The sequence below is a fragment of the Talpa occidentalis genome, unplaced genomic scaffold (genome assembly GCF_014898055.3).
Source record: "Talpa occidentalis isolate TD23 unplaced genomic scaffold, MPIMG_talOcc4v2.1 talOcc4.15, whole genome shotgun sequence".
NCBI classification, from domain to species: domain Eukaryota; kingdom Metazoa; phylum Chordata; class Mammalia; order Eulipotyphla; family Talpidae; genus Talpa; species Talpa occidentalis.
Window position 1 is genome coordinate 36,882,538 of NW_023601543.1, and position 16,971 is coordinate 36,899,508.

At 36.4% G+C, this 16,971-nt stretch overlaps 1 protein-coding gene across 1 annotated transcript in view; it reads right to left on the bottom strand.

Moving 5' to 3' along the window:
• LOC119245581 (protein diaphanous homolog 2) overlaps positions 1-16,971 on the bottom strand; it is a 711,837-nt gene that overhangs the window by 622,033 nt on the left and 72,833 nt on the right. The window lies entirely within an intron of this gene.

Genomic DNA, 16,971 nt, shown 5'->3' on the forward strand with positions numbered 1-16,971 from the left:
ATTCTTGTGCCTTTTCTTCCATGTACTTCCCACAATATACAAAAAACTTACTGCCTTGTTTATCAGACACAAGTTCTCTCTTTTATAGTTTTTGCCTTTTGTGTTTTTGTGATAACATTCTGGTTCTTTTTAGAGTATCCTATATAACTTTGATAGACATTTTAATGTGTATACTCAAATCCTTCACTATATTTTTCTAATAAACATTCTTATTTATGTGAGAGGAAGAGAAAAAGACTTTCAGATGAGAACTGATTTCGAGGTTTAGTGTAAGTAAAAAGTAAAATGTTATGAGATGTTTAAATTTTTCTTCTTTTTGTTTATATGTATATCAATAATATATGAGTATGTATATATATGTAAATAGATAGCTATATAACTGTACAAGTATATTCCAATTCAATATTGCAAGTGTTCTTTGCTTTCCCTTGTGAAATAGATGATTCTTGAAAAGTTCGCCATAAGATATAGTGCAATGAGCCCCAGACACAGCATCAGCAGCTCTGAGGTTTTCACTTTCTTTCTGTGCTGATTTGCTGGGTGGCCTCTGGCAAACACATGAACACTTTGTGCCCTGGGACTTATACCTATAAAATGCGTGTTCTGCTGGGGCATGGGTGATGGCAGGGCAAAGGTCTTTTAGTTTGGCTGGCATCAGGATTCTGACTGCGAGAAGGGACAAAGGTGCTAGGATTACCAGGAAGTTCTTATAAAGGGGCTAACAACTTGACCTACCTAACTAAAAGGGCACTTGTGAAGAGGGTCATATGAAACTCAGTAAAAGGAAGTCCTTGAAAATTTTTCTTTTTCCTTCTGACTTATTTTGCTTAGCACAATTGCAAATTAGTTGAAGCCTCTTGGATAGGAAAAGGTAAGACAATGACTTTAATTCTGACACTGTAGTGCCATATATCAATGCTGAACCAAATGGTAATTCTTGCCTTATCTAGAATTGCATTTTTCCTTTGAAAACCTTTTCAGATTTTCTTTATAGATTCATTTCTGTAAGCCATTACAAATATGCAGACAACACTCAAATGTATCCCAACCATGACTTTTATCTTCAGTCATAGAATGACATTTTCATCTGTCCTTGGAATATCTCCACTTGGGTGCTTATATACACCACACACTAAGCATCATTCAAAGAGGTCATCATCTTTAGCATCAAACTTCAACTACAAACCATTTTTCTCTTAATCCCCTGGATATGTAACCTCAGAGTTAGCTTAGACTTTTTAAAATTCTGTTCCCGGTGGTTTGTCAAGTCCCGTCAAGGTCTAAAATTACTTCATTTACTTTTTAACTTCCATCCCCTGATTTCTAGTCTTCTATCACCCATTTTATCTCAATTCCTCGTTAGGTATCATCTGTGTTTTAGTAAGTCTACCCTTTATTCACTTTCTTTCATCTGTCTTTAATCCACCTTCCACAACCCTGGAGAGTCATCTGCAACACACATCTGATCATATCTCTCCTCTGGTTAATCCCCAGTGAGTTCCTAATACTGGATAAAACATAGTAGAACAAGTCTTTTCATGATCTGAATCCAGTCTTAGTGCATAAGACTACTGCAAATGTTTTAGTCACATGAAACTACTTTTAGTTCCTCCAATACACCGTGTTGTCTCTTGCCTTCGTATCTCATATGTCCTTCCCTCTTTTATGCTTCCTGTCTTCACACTTACCCATTTTCCTTACATTGGTAACTCCTATGTAGTCTTCAAGATGCAGCTTTAATATCACCTCCTCCAGGAAGACTTCCCAACACCCTTCTTTGTCCTTGCATGGCTCTGTTGACATAATTCTTCATAACAATTCTGTTATAATTGTTGATCAACTTTTCTGTACCTTTCATTAGATTGAAAGCTGCTTAAGGACAAGGATTTTGTCTCATTCATATTTCTATCACCAAAGCTAAAAACTTTTTTTTTTACACAGGTAAATGTTTGCTAAATAAACAGTTAAATATCAAAATCATCCTAAGATTCTAACCAGTATACCACAGAGCATAAATTGGACCATATGTAACCCAGAGACTGAGGTTTACATAAGGGAAGGAAAATAGTTTACTGGAATCAAAGTATCATGCAAGACAAGGCAAAAAGAAACAGTGAAATTGTTACCAGGCAAACTGAGCAGAACTCCGAGACCCCTCAAACCTTGTATACTGTAAATAGGTTCTGCCATCTGCCACATGAAAGCAAAACATACTCAGCGCATAAGACCTTCAGTAGAAAAGAAATTTAATAGAATCACCATGCAATAGAGAGAAGAGAAGGAATATAGTTAAAATAGTTTCCCAAAGAAACACCAAAAGTTACCCATCCCCCTGTAGGTAAATGCCCAGCCAAACAGAGTTGGCCCAAAACAGGGCCACTGAGGCCTGAAAGCCTGCCATAGCCAGGCAAGTTTGGAAGAAAAGGAGCAAAACAAAAGTAAAAGTCAATACAAAGACTGCCATTGTCAGCCTCGCCATGTGTCTCTCACCCACATCGCTGTCTCTTCCAAGTGTCTCCTTCCATGTCCCCCAAGTCTCTGGTGTAAGTCCAAGGTTGAGAAATAAGCACGGCTCCTTCTTTAAATGTCTCTTTGCTCCACATGCCTCCTCAAGTCTTCTCTCCTACCAAGTTCTCTTTAACATCCTCTTTTTGTTCAGCTCCACCCTTCAATAGCTGTGGCAGGAGACATGGAACCTCCCCTATTTAGATTACACTGTTACAAAATCATGAGCAGGGTCCAGGCAATAAGATTGTTATAGTCAGGACACAAAACAAAAACCAAGATCATAAAACAGAGTAAAAATCTCATTTGAATAAGTTTAAGATTGTGAATACCAAAACACAGAGACAATGTAGGGAGGCTGTTGTTGGTGAATCAGTCAAGATCCTCAGGTAGGCAAGTAGTCTTAAGAAATAGTTCAGGGCTTGGGTGGGAATTTCCAACATATTTATCATTCCTGATTTCTAGGCCTTACTTATGATAAGCACAGTGTCAGAAAGAAAATCTTAGTGATTTTTCTGGAGAGCTGGCAGATACAAATATATTCTACAATGGGTTAACCACATTTGCTTTCAACATCGCTATGTAAAGATTAGACCAAATGCTCCTATTTGTGAAAGCTGAGCATAATGCAACATATGATTTAAAAAAATAAAATTGTCATATTAAATTGGCCTTTAAATGGTTATTTTTAGTTAATAAAACCACTAAATACCCAAAATGAGTGATCTTATCTTTTATATTACATTTTAGTCGTAATGCATAAATCAATATACAATTGATTTAATTAAGGAAGCTGCAGAGAGTTCTTTCACAATATGACTCACTTTTCATTTGTAAATATTTCAACTGCCAAGAATTTTACTTCAAGTAAAATTCAAGTACTGTGACTTTTATGAATATTAAAGAATGTTTTAAATAACTGTGGGCTGATTCTATATTAAGTATAGATCAGAATGTGTTGGAATGAGTTTCTCAAATCTGACACTTTCATTTTGCTTTGTTACATTTCTTCCACTAGACATGGTCATATTATACTAATTCTATTCACTGCTCCAAAAGGTTGTTTTTTCTATGGCAAAGACAACAGTTTTTCAATCCTGGGGAGATATAGTAATAACAAAAGGTGTAAATAAACTTACTTGCATTATTTTTGAAAGATACATTTATTAGCCTTTGGAAATATAGTCCATTGAATTGCAGTAAAATTTGACACATCTGTTGTACTATTTTATTCATCACGTATGATAGTCTAGGTAGAGTATAAACCCCTTGCAGGCAGGGGTTATTTTGATTCATTCTATGCTTTACAATTCTTGGCAATAGCTACTACTCAATAAATATTTATTAATGAATGTGGCTTTACATGTCAATTTTGCTTCTGTAATGAAGACTGACAATTCACTTACTTAACATTCTTCATATTCCACCTCTGCAATATTTATAAGTGCTTCTCCTTCCTTTAACTCTTTAAGTATTTATGTTCACATGGAAATTTATATAACCTAAGGCTAAAACCATCAAATTTCTATTAAATCTTAGTCATCAATTAGAGTGAATATTTTCTTAAAACCTTTATTTTAAACTATGTTTTTACTGAACACGGAAATACATAATTGTTATATATAATCTACTTTAAAATATTAATTATTTTTAAACAAAACTGCATGATTCCTTTCTACAACTTCTTTATTAGAGACAGCTTATCTCTAGAAAAAAATAGGTCATCTGGTGAATCTACTGTCTTATAAATGAAAGTGAAGAGTTTATCCAGCACATTTCTTGGACACCACCATAATAATTTCAAGTACTTTTGACCAATTTGTGTTAATATTATTTTGAGTAATCTCCCTGCTGTGCAAATTTCTTTGGTAACTTTGTATAAAGCTTACCAGAAGTTCATCTTTATGTGTCATCTAAAACCTTTCTGGGAAAATGCCACCTTGTTTCCTGTTTTCTACATTCAGTTAATTATTCACTAATTTCCATATCCCCAAAGTGGTTATTGGAATTTGTATTCAATGTTTGAAATGAAGTAAATGGAAGCTATGCCCTGGGTCTACTCTTGATTAAGCATATTCTTTCTAAGATGAAAAAATTAAATGATACTATAAAACGAGGATTGAGAAACTACAATCCATGGAACAAAGCCAGACTGACTCCAGTTATCATAATAAAGTTTTGTTGGAACACAGCCTGGCTCATTCATTTGCATATTGTCTATGGCAATTTTTGATCTACAATGGCAGAGTAGAGAATTTGTGACTGAGAACATATGGCCTGCTAAGTAAAATATATTTAGCCTTTAAAGGAAAAGTTTGCTGGTCATTGATTTAAGGCAGTAAGGGCTTAAAGGATACCTAAGTAAAGGTGCAATAGGTACATGCAGGAAATGCTAGACGCATGCACTAGAACAGTCCTCAATCTGTGTGAGGAAAGACCAGTTTTCCCTCCAAATCTATCCATTATGACCAATACCTTTTAAAATACAATAGAAATAAATCCCTAGAAAAGATTGACACAGAAAAATACAAGTCAAGGGCCTCCCCAGTGGCGCAACGGTTGAGCGCTGGGTTGCGAAGCTGCCCGCAGCCTCTGCAGCGCCGGTTCGATCCCTGGCTACTGCCCGGCCACCGGAGGAGGGTCCCACATGGTGCGCAGACCTCTCCTGCCGCCCTCTGCTCCCCTCAGCAGTGTACTTCGGTCCCTCTGCCTGCTCTGCTCCCCCTCCTCCCCTGCTCTGGCTCTGGTGAATTCTCTCACCCTCCAGTGCTTCTGACTGTACCCAGTGCATGTATAAATAAATAAATAAATCTTAAAAAGAAAAAAAGAAAAAAAGAAAAATACAAGACAAAAGTTGTTACTATTAGATTCAACCAATATAAAATTACTCTGTAAAATTGAAATAAAGGCTTTTAATTGTTTACTCTCATTTTGCATATTTGCCTCATCATGGACCCATAACAAACAGTTAATATATGGGCATCAATACAAGGATGATACTTTGAGTAGCAATTGCTTAGAAAATGTCTGACACAGTCAACCTCTTTTTTTGCTTGAGACACAATGTTAATACAAAATTTGTGATCATGCAAGGGTCAACAAAACTTGCAGACTTATGAAATAGTTTGTTTTAATAATGTAAATTTTTGTAATTCTAATCTGATATATTAAATCTAATCTGATTGATTAAATCTCTTTTATTCAGGAGTCTGTCAATACATTAAGTTGAACTCATTCTATCTAACATAAAGGTATTATTTTTTAATAAAAATAATTATTGCAAGAATGTGTTCATGAATATTGCATTTTTTTCCTCATTGATAAACCTACCTAAGAATTTAAATCATGGTGATTGAGGAAAGATGGTGGACTAGCAGGATTCTAGCATTGTCTTTTCCCCTAAATTCACAACAGAACTACATCTTTTAAACGGAATAACTGCATTTGAAAGAGAACTGAGATGGGCCTCCCTTGGTGGCGCAGCAGTTGAGCGCTGGGCTGAGAAGCTGCCCACAGCCTCTGCAGCGCTGGTTTGATCCCTGGCCACTGGCTAGGTTCCCACATGGCGGGCCGTGCCCACTGCTTGCCTCAGCAGTGTACTTCGTCAGTCTGCCTGTTCTGTTCCCCACTCTGGCTCTGGTGAATTCTCTCACCCTCCTGCGCTTCTGACTGTACCCAGTGCTTGTATAAATAAATCTTTTTTAAAAAAACAAATAAATAAAAGAGAACTGAGGACTTGAGGATCACAATCTCCATAGGGAGGAGAGACAGAAACCATTGGGAAGGATAGGAAAGCCTGAGACACAGTCCCACTGGAAACAATATCAGGGCACTGGAAGGAAACATATTCCCTTCTCCAGGAGGCTCTATGGGCCTCCTGGGGCTCACTAGCAGAATAAATGCACATGTTCCAGAGATAATTCTGTCAACAGGACTGGCTGGGAATGGATGGGGGAGCACCTGAGGCTATTTTCAGCTAGTTTCAGTAGTCTCAAGAAATGTCTGTCCCCTACCCCATCTAGGCTCAGCAGGCTTCTGCACAGTCTATTAACTATGCAGCCACTGTGGGAGCAGATTCCCACACTGCCTGCCTTTGAACTGAGTTCACCGTCTTGGCCATTCTGAACCTCAGGAGAGAGACTTTGTACACAAAACCGTCTGAAATCAGAATTATGTATTGCTAAAGGTTTATTTGTATTCTGGGGCTACTGAAGAGCACTTAATGGTAGAATTTGTCTTTACCTGATAGTGGTTGCAGGTCCCTGACCTGTCTCAAGCAGCAGCTCCAGGACCCAGGGAGAGTTTAATCTATGGCACTCTACAACAACAACCTCTTCACCCATTGCCTCCCCAGCCACAACCCCATGGCTGGGTTCCTGGACCACTACCCCATCCTGGCTCTTGGACTCCAGTCATTTTGATTGGTGATGAAGTTTCAATCAATACAACAATAGAAAGCATAGCATCCAAGGTGTACACCCTAGTCCAATACTCTGCATCATTAAATTATAACATTTGATCAGTATAGAAGGATTAGGAAGTAGAAATGCCTGCCCAATTCCATAGAAATAATGCAAAGCACCAAATGGAATGAAGAGGCAAAGGAATTCAGGTCAATCAATGGATCAAGACAAAACCCTGGAAAAAATCTTAGTGCAAAAAAATTAACTGTCTGAAAATGTGAATGCAACAGTTTTAATGATACTCATTCAAATCAAATGAAGAAAATGACAACTATAACATGGAAAGAGAAAATATGAAAAAAGCTTCAAGTAGAAGTAATAGAGCTAAAAAATACAATAGTTGAACTAAAAATACAATAGAGGGGCTCAACAGTAGATTTGACAAGACAGAGAATCAAATCAGTAAGTTGGAAAACAAGGTAGTGTAACACATCCAAAAGTACCAGCAAAAGAAAAAAATAACTAAAAACAAAGACAATAACATAAACAACTTATATGGGAGAGCATCAAAAAGAACAACATTAACATCATTTCAACTCCAGAAGGAAAAGAGAGACAAGGACAGACATTTTATTTAAAGAAATAGTAGCCAAGAGCTTCCCCAAATCAGGAAGAAAGCAGACAACCATATTCAGGAATCTCAGAGATTTCTGAATAAAATAAACCCAAAGAGATGCATGCCAGTATACATTATAATTATAACAGCAAAATTAAAGATAGAGAATCCTAAAAGCAGCAAGAAAAAAGGAAAAAATCATATATATGAGAACTTCCATTAGACTATCAACAAATTTCTCAGCAGATACCTTACAGGCCAGAAGATAATGGCATGCCATTTTCAATGTGCTGAAAGGAAAAGATCTCCAACCAAGGATTCTCTACCCAACTAAACCAACACTCAGAATTAAAGGAATGAATACAGCTTTATAGATAAACAAAAGTTGAAGATATTCATTTCCTCTAAAAAAGTTTTTCAAGACATACTAAATCAATTTCTACAAAAGGAAAAAAAAACACTTAGAAGAAACACCACACTAAAAATATAAATTATAGGTGAGAGGAGAGTAAATATGGCAACTGTTCAATGAACTAGAAATCAATTTGCTTTCAACGTAAGATAGGCTATAAATATAGAAACCTATGTATAAACATACTGGTAACCTCAGAATAAAAATACCTGAAAGAAATAAAGAAGATAAATATGGAATCTGAACATTATACGAAGGTAGTTATCAAAGTGCATGGGAAGAGAATAAAAGAAGAACAAAGGAAGAGAGATAATCTGCCAAAGCACCAGAAAACAAATAACAAAATGGCAATATCTATATATATCAATTATCTCTATATACACACAATACAATACTCTATATGCAACTTATATATACACACACATACATATTAAATAGAAAATTATTAGAAAAATTTATATATATATAGTGCCTATAAAACTCACTGATCATAAGTCACAGAGTGGCTGAATGAATAAAAAACCAAAACCAACTTTTTGTGGTATGCAAGAGAATAATCTGACCTCTGAATATAAATATAGGTTCAAAGTAAAAGATTGGAGAACAATCCTGCAAATGGTAACCTATTAAAGGCAGGGATAGCCATGTTTATATTAGATAAAATTGACTTCCAACTAAAATAAGTAAAAAGTGGTAAGGATGGACGTTATAAAACGATTAAGGGAGAAATCCATCAGGAAGATAGAAGACTTGAATGTAAGACCTGAAACCATAAAATACATAGAAGAAAACATAGGTAAAACTCTCCACAACATTGGTTTCAGGAATGTCTTTGGAGCCTTGACTCCAAAAGCAAAGGCAACAGAAATAAAACTTAACAAAAGAGACTACATCAGACTAAAAAGTATCTGCCCAGTGAAAGAAATCATCATAAAAAAGAACATCCAGACTGGATCAAGGAGATGTGGTCTATATACCCAATGGAATATTACTCAGCAATCAAAAAAGATAAATTCATTCAATTTGCAGCAAAATGGATAGAGTTGGAAGGGATCATGCTCAGCAAAATAAATCAGAGAGAAAAAGAAAAATACTGGATAGTCTCACTCATAGCAGGAATTTAGAAAACCTAAATAAGGGACCAGGAAAAAGACTAATCGCAATAAAGTAAAAATCAAAATCAACAAGCAACTATAGACCAGAGACACACTACAGTGGGAGGCGGGGGGAGGAGAAGAGGGATTAGGGTCAGAAAAAGGGGGTGGGAATTGTATGGGGAATATAACCAAAATGAAAATGCATATATTATGCAAAAATGAAAAATGATCTAAGAACTATATAAAATAAAATAATTTATTAAAAAAAAGAACTTCCGACTGAATGGGAGAAAATATTTGCACATCATATATCTGACAAGGGACAAATATCCAAAATCTACAATTCAAAACAAACCAAAAAAAAAAAAAAAACCAAATGGTGAGAAGATATTAATAGACACTTCTCCAACGAAAACATATAGGCTGCTGACAAGTACATGAAAAAAAATGTTTATCATAACATAATGTCAGGGAGGTACAAGCTAAAAGCACAGTAAGTTACCATCTCACATCTGTGAGCATAGCCTACAGTCAAGACATCAGAAACAGGTGTTGGCTAAATTGCTGAGGAAAAAAAACAACCTTGTAAACTGTTGATGGGAATGTAGACTGGTACAGTCCCTATGCAAATAGTGTGGAGGTTTCTCAAAATATTAAAAATAGATCTACCATATAATACCACAGTTCCATTCCTCAATATCTATCTTAAAATACAAAACACTAAATTGAAGGGATATATGCACTTCTATGTTCATGACAGCACTATTTATAATAGCTAAGTTATGGAAACAATCTAAATGCCCAAAAAGAGATGAGTGAATGTAGAAGATATGTAACTGTATATGATGGAAAACTACTCAGCTATAAGGAGGAAATCCTGCTATTTGTGACAACAAGGATGAAATTGGCAGGGATTATGTTAAGTGAATTCAGTCTAAAATAAAATATAAATACTGGGCCTCCCCTGGTGGTGCAGGCGGTTGAGCATCGCACTGTGAAGCTGTCCACAGCCTTTGCAGCGTGGGTTAGATCCCGGCTGGCCAGCGAGTGTCCCACGGCAGACCTCTCCTGTCGCACCCGCTGCTCCCCTCAGCAGCGTATTTCGTCAGTCTGCCTGTTCTGTTCCCTGCTCTGTCTCTGGCGAATCCTCTCACCCTCCCGCACATCTGGACTGTACCCCCGTTCTTGTGTTAATGAATAAATAAATCTAAATATATATATATATAAATACTATATGTGAAATATGAAGAAACAATGCAAAGGAACAGGCAAAATCAATTCAAAACAAACTCTAGACTACAGGACTGAGGCTACCGGAAGATGGGTGGGATCAAAGCATGAAGGGGCCCCAATGAAGAGGACTATTGGTTCTTTGGTGGTGGGCGTGGTACGGTAACACACATGTGAAGAGGATGACCCTGTACCCCTAAAACATATACAGTGGTGTAATCCAACTTCGCCTCAATTTAAAGAATCAATATTTTTTTAAAAAAAAGAAGTTAGTTCATATTTTCTCATCTTGATTATTTTGGTCATTATTCAGCCATATTTATTTATCTAAATTCATAGAACCATGCCTCTAAAAGGAGTGATTTTTGTAGCATTTAAATAATTCCAGAATAATGCTGACTTTTAAAAATATAGATTGCATGGCACATTCTACTGGAGATCCTTATTCAGTGGCCATGAAATGCTGGCACCAGTATGGTCAGTAACATGTGAAGTCTATTGGTTAGAAAACAGCTGGATGCTCTCCAACTGAAGAATGCTGGCCTTAGGGAACGGAAGTATTCACTTCCAGAAAGAGTCTGTTTAGGCAAAGTGAGCCTAGCTTTTGAGATTTGTTATCTGCTTTTTGCTCAACCTTTTCTTAGATACATAAACTAATTCCATCAGGATGCAGTTATGTGTTGGAGAGCTGTGAGTCATTCTGACCATATAAGGTGACTTTGCTAGTTTCTGTTTTGAGATGTTTTGTAAATTATCCTCATTTACGACCCACTTCTTGTGGTAGAAGTGGAGATTTTCCAAACATGTGAAACTGTAGAATGCAGATAAGTGGTGAAAATAATCTGTGGAGGAGAGGGCATAGAGTGATATAACTGCAATGGATTCCCAGAAGAGACGAGATTAATATGACTACTCAGGGTTAAAATTTGTATAAAACATTATTTTAGATGAAAGACTTGATGTATACAGCTGTATTATTCAAATTGGAACATAGGATTACCAGCGGAATATAGTGTGTAGGATAAGGTAAGAAAAAGAGATTAATCCTGTCAGCAATAATGAGCTATTGAATGTTTTTCGTAAGGGATGTGTATCCTTATTCAAAATGTAGCTCAAGCCTGTATATAAAGTTGGTATTGTATTAGGATCGATAGCATTCTATTTTTCTGGGTGAGGGTTGTTTTTCTGAGTAGACCACGAACTCTTATGGGGAGGAAATCTCTTACTTTTGCTTGTCCTGGAATGGAAAGCAAAAGTCCTTATTGAGTTGGAAAACTTTCCTTATTCCTTAACTCAATGCACTCTTACAGGTTGGACTTTTAATCAGTATCAGATTTTCTATCTCTCTGTTGAATATTCAGACTAATTCTTGTGAGACGGTGACCTCTGGTTGAAGAGATACCTAATAGTTGCTAAATAATAATCTCTAGTTAATGCAAGCATTTTCATGCATTTTTTTTTAAATAGAGATCCAGTGCTGACTCATGTTTATCTTGAGTTTATATAATCTTAAATTCTTGGCAGGGGATTAAGATATTTGTTGTGAAGTGCAGTCTTTGGAAACTCACCATAAAATGCTCTGTGAATGTGGAAACTATGTTCTGAAAGGCTGGCACCCTGTGGAATACATTCCCTTTGAGGTTTACAACATGATTTGTAGTTTTTCCCAACTTATACTGCATAAGAACCCTGTCATGTCCCATAGTGGTTACATTTGGTTGGCAAGCTTGAGGGATCATCAGAAAATCTTACATTAACATACATTTTGGTGGGTCACTTTTAGGTTTGGAGGATAAAAAATCAAGCAAGGACTTTCTCTCCTACAATGAGAAAAGAGAATAGAGATAAAGTTGCTATTAAAGTTTTCTACATCAAAAGTGCCCCTCTCTTCTATCCTTCCTTCCTCAATTCTGTGTAGAGTGCGCCTTCTCTATATGCTCACAGTGCCCTATTCTTTCCAAGAGCCTACCACATAGTATTGACATTAGGTATATGTGTGTCTATTTGTTCCACATAGCGTAAGCTTTTTTTTTTTTAAGATTTATTTATTAATTTATACAAGCACTGGGTACAGTTAGAAGTGTGGGAGGGTGAGAGAATTCACCAGAGCCAGAGCAGGGAACAGAACAGGCAGAACGAAATAACACACTGCTGAGGGGAGCAGCAGACACAGCAGGAGAGGTTTGCGAGCCATGTGGGACCCTCACAGGCGGCCAGGGATCAAACCGGTGCTGCAGAGGCTGCGGGCAGCCTCGCAACCCCAGAGCTCAACCACTGTGCCACCAGGGGAGGCCCCATAGCGTAAGCTTTTTCAGTGCCAGGGACTGATTCTTAATTGCCTAAGAATACCTGATCCATGGTGGCTTTTTAATGAATATTTGTTGAATTGAACTAAGATTCACAATATTGATAATGATAATAATAATAAAATTCGGCAGAATTAATTTGTATCAAGGCCCCTCTTTAAGGGGCCTCCCCGATGGCACAGCGGGTTGAGCGCAGTGCTGTGAAGATGTCCGCAGCCTTTGCAGCCCCGGTTCAATTCCTGTCAGCCAGGAAGATTCCCACATGGCATGGCAGACCTCTCCTGTCATGCCCTCTGCTCCCCTCAGCAGTGTATTTCGGTTGTCTGCGTGTTCTGCGCCCTTCTCTGTCTCTGGTGAATCCTCTCACCTTCCCGCGCCTCTGACTTGTACCCCAGCTCTTGTAGAAAGATAAATAAATCTTTAAAAAAATTAAAAAAAAGAAACTCTTTAAGCATTAAGGACCTCACAAATGTTAATTCCTTTTATTCTCCCTACAATCCTATTGAAATTATACAACCCCAGAAAAATTACAGTGAAGTTAAGTAAATGTAAGGTATGTTTAAGATTATAAAGCTGGTGATTGGCAGTTGAAAGATACAAATCCATGACACCAGAGACTTAACTACTGTACATGTATATGTATATATATATATGTATATGTGTGTATATGCACACACATACACACACATGTATATATATACACACAATATATATACACAATATATATACATATATATATATATATATATACAAAATCAGATAAAAGAAATGTTTTTGTCTTGTAATGAAGTTGCCTGTACAGGGAAGAAAACTAGTTACATAAAGAAGGATTTTGATTAACCAAGAGATGGAGTTCTTTTGCTTCTCTTGGGAGTTTAGTGATTATTTTCCATTATAATGTCTAGCTTTTTAAAACAGTTTTCACCTGATCCAACCATGTAGTCTGTGTCTCTTAATTGGTGAGTTCAGCCCGTTTACATTTAGAATGATTATTGATACATGAAAGCCTGTTGGTTGCATTTTGTTCTTAATTTTTCTGGTTCCATATATTTCCTTAGTCAGTTCTACGTTTATTTTTTTTTAAGATTTATTTTTATTTATACATACAAGAACCAGGGTACAGGCCAGACGCGCGGGAGGGTGAGAGGATTCACCAGAGACAGAGTGGGGAACAGAACTGGCAGACTGACTGAAATACACTGTTGAGGGGAGCAACAGGCGAGACAGGAGAGGTCTGCTGTGCCATGTGGGTATCTCCCTGGCCAGCCAGGATCAAACCTGTGCTGCAAAGACTGCAGACAAGTTCACAGTGCTGCGCTCAACCGCCTGCGCCACCGGGGAGGCCCCAGTTCTATGTTTATATTCCTCTCTTCAGTCTGACTCCAAAACAAGCACTCTTAATACCTTTGTCTCTAATTTGCTTCAAGCCCAGTAAGTAAGGAATATCAACTAGCTGCAGCCTCATACAATTTTACTTTCATGTTGTTTTGAAACAGTGCTTATAATTTTTGGTTCTGTTACTAACTCTCCCCAACCCTGAGGTGGTTAGTGATAAAATTAGTTCTTGATTCTTTTATTCTATGACTTGCTAAATTGCTTTCTTTCCCCTTCCCTTTTATTTGTTTATATTGGTTTTGGTTTTTCTCATCCACACTGAGAAGCTGAAAGGTTCTTCCAGCATTTTTAATCCTTGATTTTTCCACAGGAAGAAGAGAAATGACATTTTTTTCACAGGACTATGTTTAATTTTAGCATTGTTTATGCAATATTTTTGAAAGCATGTTTTCAAATTGCTGTTGGTCTCTTTGCATAGCCCTTGTGACCCAAGCAACAAACAAGAATAAGTATTAACACATTTAGTAAGAGAGAAGACCCTGCTCTAGTAATATTCAACAAATGTTTTTTGAGTACCTACTATGTGCAAGCACAGTCACAGTCCCCAAGGATACACAACATTGAACAGATCATAAAGAAAAAAAAAAACTGCCGCCCGCTGCTCCCCTCAGCAGTATACTTTGGTCCTTCTGCCTGTTCTGCTCTCCGCTCTGGCTCTGGTGAATTCTCTCACTCTCCCGCGCTTCTGACTATACCCAGTGCTTGTAAAAATAAATAAATAAATCTTTAAAAAAAAAAAAAAAAGAAAAAAAAAACAAGAAAGTCATTATGTGAAAAAATAATTCAGTGGCAACGAAAACTGCATTTGAAAGTTCCCCCACAGATAATGTAATTTTGCCTTGAAATGGGTTATACACATTTTTGGGTTTAATATCTACAGTATTTAATATCTACAGTATTGTTTTTTTTCAAGATTTATTTTTATTTATTTACGCATACAAGAAATAGGGTGTAGGCCAGAGGTGTAGGAGGTGAGAGGAGTCACCAGAGACAGAGTGGAGAACAGAACAGGCGGATCAACTGAACTACACTGCTGAGGGGAGCAGCAGCAAGACAGGAGAGGTCTGCTGTGCCATGTGGGTAGCTCCCTGGCAGGGGATCAAACTCATGCTGCAGTGGCTGCCAATGGCTTGATAGCACTGAGACTTTAACCCCTGCACCACCAGGAGGCCCAATTTTTTTAATTATTATTTTTAGTAGCAAATTTTATTTAAACCAATCTGCTCATAACGTTATCATTTCAGCATGCTATCAATGTAAAAAATGTTAAGGAGACTTCTGTACCTTTTTTTAAAATAAGTTTCAAAACATACCATGTTTTACAAAGATGGCACATATCAATTCAGATGAACCACATTTTAAGTGCTTAAAAGTCATATGTAGCCAGGGGCTCCCGTACTGGAAAGTGCAGGTATATCCTCTAAAACTAGTAGGTTAACCTTAAATTCCTTTGTTTTTCATTTTTGTATTCTAATAATAGGAAGTAGAAAATATTACAATTTATAAGATAAAATGAGAATTAAACATAATTACAGTAAACATTTTATGATATAGTTTGAAGATACGTTTAACTACCTTATTAAATAATATGTAATGAATCTGAAAGTAATCATGAAAAATGTTTCCATGGGTTTGATTCATTATATCTTGAAAATTTTGGTAGTTTCAGCACAAATTCCAGTTGCATATAAACCAATCATTAATCCCCATTTAGCTCTTCTGTTTCAGTAGTTTTAAGGAGCTTTTCTGTCTAGATAATGACACATCTTTATGTATCAGTTTTTAGAATGATTGAAAAGAAATTCTTATATTTAAATGTATTATTTCAAAGGATTAATTTGGTATTACATATTTCATTTTTTATTGAAGTAACATTGCCTTTTAATGTTATACAAGTTTCAAGTGTTCAAAGTTGAAAATCAACATGTAGCTATACTAAATTAAGATCACTGCTAAAAAGTATAAATCTATGTTTTATCATACCAATAATTTTAAGTATGTAAAACAAAAGATAAATATTTCTTGACCATTTTTTCTAAGTTGCCTCGTGTCATTTGCTTAGCATACATTTTTGTCTTAGCCTTCTTACAGTAACTTAATTTAAAGCAATTTGGTGCACTGAATGATTTCACCTTGATGAGTACTTCTGCTGCAAAGGTGAAGTTATGTGCTATTTACAATAAAAAGAATACTATACTATTTATCATGTGTTAATGAAACCTGAGATATGAAATTTATGAAGTTTTTTTTAATGCTTTGGCAGGAATTTTCATAATTTCATAGTAAGAGTGAACATAAATATTTGAGGGGAGAGGGGTTTAAAATTCCTTAGCAAATATTAACTCTCATCAACTTTTCCATATGTACCCTGGAATGAAGATGAATATAGAGTATGTTTTCTTTCCTGGTATATTGTTGGTGACAAAAAATAGTTCTGCAGGTCCTTCTTTAGTGGCTTTGGGGCAAGCAGATTGTTGATGTTTTCCTACTCTTGCTCCATCCGATTCCCCTGACCTATACTTTTCTCTTCCCAAGTCCACAACCTGCCTCCATTCAAACAATTGATTACACATTAGTTCTGATACTGCTTTTTAACTGTTTCTTATATGCTAATTTCACATAACTTTTAAAGCTTCTTGAAATAGTATCAATGTCTTAAAATTTAAAAACTTTTGAAAGAAAACTTTAGCACCTCCTTAACACATACCACATTGGTAGGCATATATAATTGTTTTTTGATTCATTCACTTATTTAACATACAGACATTGTGATAGGCAGAGTGTTGCAATGGAATTAGCACTGAACTGGAAGTCAGGAGTGCTTGAATCAAGACTGAACTTACCATTTACTAGTTATCTGACCTTAAGTTTTTCACAATATCTATGAATGCAGTTTTCTTCTTTAAAACAAAGGTGCCTAAACAGCCCAAATGCCCCAGAACAGATGGATGGATCAAGAAGACATGATATATATACACAATGGAGTACTATTCAGTGATCAAAAAAG